Raw genomic sequence first — 6000 nt, 5'->3', positions numbered from 1 at the left:
GAGAAAGGCCTGAAGAGGAGAGAGAAAACAGCCCAGGGCTGCTGGCCGCAGGAGGAGAGCACGTGGAGGTGGGCGGTGGCGCGAGGAGCACGGACGTTCGGGTAGCCCTCGGGCTCGGGCGGCTGCCCGGGACCCCCGAGAAAGCGAGCCAGCAGGGCCCGGGGCGTCCTCGGGCACTCTGGCTGGAGGGCGGCCAAAGGAGGGCGTGGCAAAAGCCTACAACACCCAGCATTCCCAGGCGGAATCCCATCCAAGTACTAACCTGGCCCGACCCTGCTTAGCTTCTGAGATCAGACGAGACACAGAATGTCCAGGGCGGCATGGTGGTAGACAAGAGAGTCACTCGCCTGCCGCCCCAAGAGCTCGAGCCTGGCCTCCCAGGCTCCAGAGACGCCCGCACCTGAAGCGCACTTACTGGGGTGGGGGGTTCTGGGGATTCCGCCGTCGAGGCAGCGGCGAGCGAGCATCAGCTGCGCTAGGGCACCACAGGCCTTGGCCAGTTCGTGGCAGTGCCGAAGGTCTGGGTGGGCACTCTCACATCTCGGGACTGGCCAGTAAAAAAATAACTTGTCATGATGACATACATCCATCAGTTATTTCCAGGATACACACTGGATGGCAACAAATTATAACTTTTCATGATAACATACATTCACGTGTTACTCAAGTGATGCCCAGGATGACAGCGCAGAATAACTTTCTCTGAGGATATACACTTGGATACTATTTCCAAAATGTGCACCAGATGACAGCAGAAAATGCCTTTTTCTTAATTGTACTCTAATGTTATTTCCAAGATACACACTACATGGTGGCAGAAAATGAATTTTCATGATGACCAACACTCCGATGTTATTCCTAAAATTCCCACTAGATAATGGCAGAAGATAAAATTTTCTATGGGGTGTTATTTTCAAAATGCTCACGAGATGGCAGCAGAGAATACTTTTTCGTGAAATGCAGTCCTGCATTATTCCCAATGTTCACGAAAAATGGGAGACGATAAAAAATTCTGAACAACATGCCCTTCAGTGTTATTTTTTATATGCACACGAGACAGCAGCAGAAATACTCTCAAAACGCAGACCAGATCACAGCAGAGAATGTTCATGGTGACCTACACTCGGGTGTTCTTCCTAAAATTCCCACCAGATGGCAGCAGAGAGTAATTTTTTTTTTTATCCTTTCCACCCTGAGGTTATTCCAAGATGCACAGTAAATGAGAGCAGAAAATATAGTATCATGATGGCATACACTGGGATGTTATTCCCAAAATTCCCATAATATGGCAGCAGAGAAAACTTTTTATAATGACATGCCCTCAAAATTAACACAAGATAGCAGCAGAAATGTTTTCATGACCTGCACTGTACTCTTAGTGGCAAAATATCCACCAGATGGCAGCAAAGAAAGAATATTCATAAGAAAAAGTGTGGTGTTATTCTTAAAATGCCCACCAGCAGGCAGCAGAGAATAACTTTTTATTACATGCACTCTGGTGTTATACCAAACCACACGAGATGAAGGCAGAAAATGAATTTTCGTGATGAGCTACACTTGGATTCTATTCTCAAAATACCAACATAAGGTATCAGAAAATAACTTTTTATGATGATATACATTTCAATGTTATTTTCAAAATACCCACGAGATGACAGCAGATTATAGCTTTTCATAGCATGCACTCTTCTGTCATTTTTAAAGTGCCCAGAACTAACAACAGAGAATAAACGTGAAAAATACACACACACACACACACACACACACACAGAGGTGTTAATCCCAAGATGCACAAGACATGGCAGCAGAGAATAATTTTTATAATGACGTACACTCTGGTGTCACACAAGATGGAGACAGAAAATAACTTTTAATGACATACGCTTTATTGTTATTCCTGAAATGCACACAAGATAACAGCATAGAAGAATAACTTTCTATGAGAACCTACACTTTGATGTTATACCCAATATTTACACGAGATGACAGCAGGGAATAACTATTCATGGTGATGTACACACAGGTATCTTCCCAAAATGCACACAAGACAGAAGCAGAGAATAACTTTTTCTGACATACACTCTGGTGTTATCCCCAAAATCCCAATAAGATTTCAGCAGAGAATAACTTTTCATGACATACATGCACTTTTACTCATAAGATGCTCATGAGATGGCAGCGGAGAATAAACTCAAGTGTTATTCAGGAAAAGCCAACAAAATGATACTAGTGAATAACTTTTTATAACATACACTAGGATTTTTTTCCCTGAATGTTATTTTTGAGCTGCATACAAGATAACAGCAAAGAGTGACTTTTCGTGACATACACTCGGGTGTTATTCTTGATATGCCCACGAGATGGCAACAGAAATAAATTTTCATGACAATATATACTTGGGTGTTATTCCCAGAATGCAAAACAGATGGCAGAAGAGAATAATTTTTTATTATATGCATTCTGGTGTTATTCCCAGGATGAACATGAGATGGAGGGAAACAATAAATATTCATGATTACCTACACTCAGGTGCTATTCCCAAGATGCCCAATACGGCAGCAAAGAATAACTTTTCATGACATAACTGGGGTGTTATTCAAGAGATGCCTCCATGAGGTGGCAGCAGAAAATACATTTTTATGATGAGATACACTTGGGTGTTATTTTCAAAAATCACACCAGACGACAGCATTAAATACATTTTATGATATGCACTTATGTGTTATTTTCGAAATACCCATGAGATGGCAGCAGAGAATATTTTTCATGACTAGCTATCCTGCGTTTCCCAAGGTGCACATGAAATAGCAGCAGAAGTTTTCATAACATTCCCTAGGGTGTTTTTTACAAAATGCACATGAGATAGTTGCAGAAATAACATTTTATAACATGCACTGTGGTGTTTTTCCCAAAATACACACCAGATAGCAATGAGAACATCTTTATTACATACACTCTGCTACCATTCCTAAGATGGATCTGAGATGAGGACAGAAAAATATTCATGACTGCCTACACTCTGGTGTTATTCCCAAAATGCCCACCAGATGGCAGCTGAATAGAAATTTTCATGATGACATACACTTGGGAGTTATTTTCAAAATGCCCACGAGATAGCAACAGAGAATAACTTTCATGACATGCACTCCTGTGTTTTACCCAAAGACACACATGAGAGACAGTGAAAAACTTTTTGTAAGAACGGGCCCTTGACTGTTATTTTCAAAATGCACACCAGATAGCAGCAGAAATAAAGTGAGGGATTATTCCAAATGGCCACCAGATGGCACTGTAAAATAAATTTTGAGGATGACTTAGAGTAGGGTGTTATTTTCAAAATGTCCAGGAGGCGGCGGCAGAGTATAACTTTCCATGACATGCACTTATGTTATTCCCAAGATTCACATCGAATAGCAGCAGAGAAAAATTTCATAACGACATACCTTGGGGTGTTTTTTTTTTTAATGCATACTAAATATAGTGGCAGAAACAAGTTGTCGTAATGGACATTGTGGTGTTATTCCCAAATTGCCCACCTTGTGGCAACAAGAATAAATTTTATTACGTTTGTGTTATTCTCAAGACGCTCGATAGATGGAGGCAGATAATGAAGTTACGGTGACCTACACTAGGTTTCGCTCCCGAAATGTCCACCAGATGGCAGCAAAGAGCAACTTTTTAAATTTCGTACAGTGTGGTGTTAATCCCAAAATGCCCACCAGATGACAGCAGGAAATAAATTTTAATAACATACACTTGGTTGTTATTTTCAAAATAGCTACGAGATGGCACCAGAGAAAAACTTTTAATAATGATATGCCCGGGGTGTTATTTTTAAAATTAACGTGAAAAAGCAGCAGAAATAACTTTGAGCAGTCCTGTCATGTTATTCCTATATTTCCCACCAGATGGCAGCAGAGAATGACTATTCATAATGACCTACGCTTGACGACCTATGTTCAGGTGTTATTCCCAAAATGAACACGAGATGGGAGCAGAAGATAACGAATAACGTTTTGTGACCTAAATTCTAGTGTTATTCCCAAATGCGCACGAGATGGCAGCAAAGAAGAGTATATCCCTGCCTTAAGGACTCTGCTCACTCATTAAAATAAGAATCCAGATTCTTAGTACTGTTACTTTGAAATAAATCCTGTTTTAGGCCTTTCACGTGCCTCATCTAACGTGTTACTTCCCTTTGCCAGATGAGGCAGGAAATGTATTCTCCCCATTTTACAAGTATTTAAACTGAAGACTGATTCTAACACAGTTCTGAGTCCAGGATCTTCACTCATCCGGGATCCTGGACAAATTGAGTACCCCAAATAATCCTTGCAGCCCTGGGCTGAATCTTTCTCATTCTCGTTGAAGAAAATCTGCATAATCTAATGGTCCAGGTTGTCACATACCATTTTTGTTTTTGTTGTGGGACTTGGTCAGGTAGCTGCAGATGGGGATGGAGGAGAGAAGATGGCCCTGCACCTCACAGGAATACAACCAGCTTCAGATTGCTATAATAATGACTTCCCCACTTTTACTCTCTGCCATCTTGTGGCTCTGTAAAATCTGTTCTTTAAGCCAGAGCACCAGCCTTCTTCTGCCCATATTCCCTTCCTCTGAAGTATCAACTGACAAGAGCTTCCTGGCTGCTCAGAGTAGAGTCGAGGGTGGTAGTTTATTTGTCGGGGAGTGCCCAAGCCCCGACAGGCACAGAGTTGAGTTCTGGCCCCACCACCTAATAGCTGTGTGAATTCAGGCAAAGAAATGAAAACTCAGCTTTCTCATCTGTCAGATGGGGATAATCGCTCCCTCTCCGGTGGCTGTGAGGGTTCAGTGAGGTGGTACATGTTAGCTTCTGCCCAACACATGATCAGCACTCTCCCTCCCTCTTTCCTTTAGTCCTTTCTCTACCTTCTAGGGCCAGATAAATCAAGATCTTAGCAAATAGTCTCCTTTTAGCAGAATAAACTCACCTATCAGGGTCCAAATAGCCAAAGTTCTCCTAAGTGCTGACTCCGGCATCTGCGCCAGCTGCATTCCTCAGGACAGTATTAACCAAGGCCCCTCTCTGGATTTTACACCTCTGCTCCTCTCCAAACTTGTGTTCCCTGCCTCAGTTCAGGCCAGCACCACCTCTCATCAGTCTTCCCGCTGGTCTCCCTGCTTCCTGTCTGTTTCTCATTTATTCTGGACTCCACCCTGGGACCAGCTTGATCTTTCTTAATTAGGAATCTAATCCTGTCATTTCCTGTGCATATACCTGCCTACAGCCTAGAAAATGAAGCCTCTATCATCGGCACAGTGCAGAGAATCTTTATCAGGCCCACTGCTCTCCTGGTCTCATTTCCTATCATAACACCCCTATTCTGTAAAAATAAACGCTAATAAGATGAGCTCTAAAATAAAGAAAATGCAAACAAAACAGTTAGTAATTTGGGAAAACTGTGTCCTCCCCCACCTCCCCACTCCTCTGCCTCCAGCCACCTCAGATCTTGCAGGACCCAGAGCACCAGGGAGGCCCACTGTACTCCCAGTGTAGGTCTCAAGGCTGTAAGCTCCTCCCAGCTGGCCAGCCCTCTGGGGTCCTCCCAACACACCCCTGGTGGCAGTGTGGTGATGAAACTGTAATATGACTGGTACAGTCTGCTCATTTCCTGAGTAATGGAAAAAACAGACTCTACCCATAAAACATATTTTGTGTTTACAGTCTCACCCTATTTTTGCTCTCATAAAAAAAAATTAGGGACTTTTAGACCAAAGTGTCTTCTGCAAAGCAAGCTCTGTATTATTTCAAGATGGCAGGAGAAAAGACTTTTCTGATGACCTCCACTCTGGTGTTATTCCCAGGACACACACTAGATGACAGCAGAGAATAGTCTCCTCCCACCCCGCTCCCCCACCCCCACCAACCCCCCACTCCCACCTTGCACACTAGATAGCAGGACAGAGCAATCTTTCCTGGTGACCTTCATCAGGTGTCATTCCCAGCACACAGAGATG

General features: G+C 43.0%; 1 pseudogene; it reads right to left on the bottom strand.

The window, feature by feature from the left end:
• Positions 1-213: 213 nt before the first annotated feature.
• Positions 214-332, bottom strand: LOC118612254 (annotated as a pseudogene).
• Positions 333-6000: the final 5668 nt, after the last annotated feature.

The sequence above is a fragment of the Rousettus aegyptiacus genome, unplaced genomic scaffold (genome assembly GCF_014176215.1).
Source record: "Rousettus aegyptiacus isolate mRouAeg1 unplaced genomic scaffold, mRouAeg1.p scaffold_m13_p_15, whole genome shotgun sequence".
NCBI classification, from domain to species: domain Eukaryota; kingdom Metazoa; phylum Chordata; class Mammalia; order Chiroptera; family Pteropodidae; genus Rousettus; species Rousettus aegyptiacus.
This window is presented reverse-complemented; position numbering and strand designations above follow the sequence as displayed.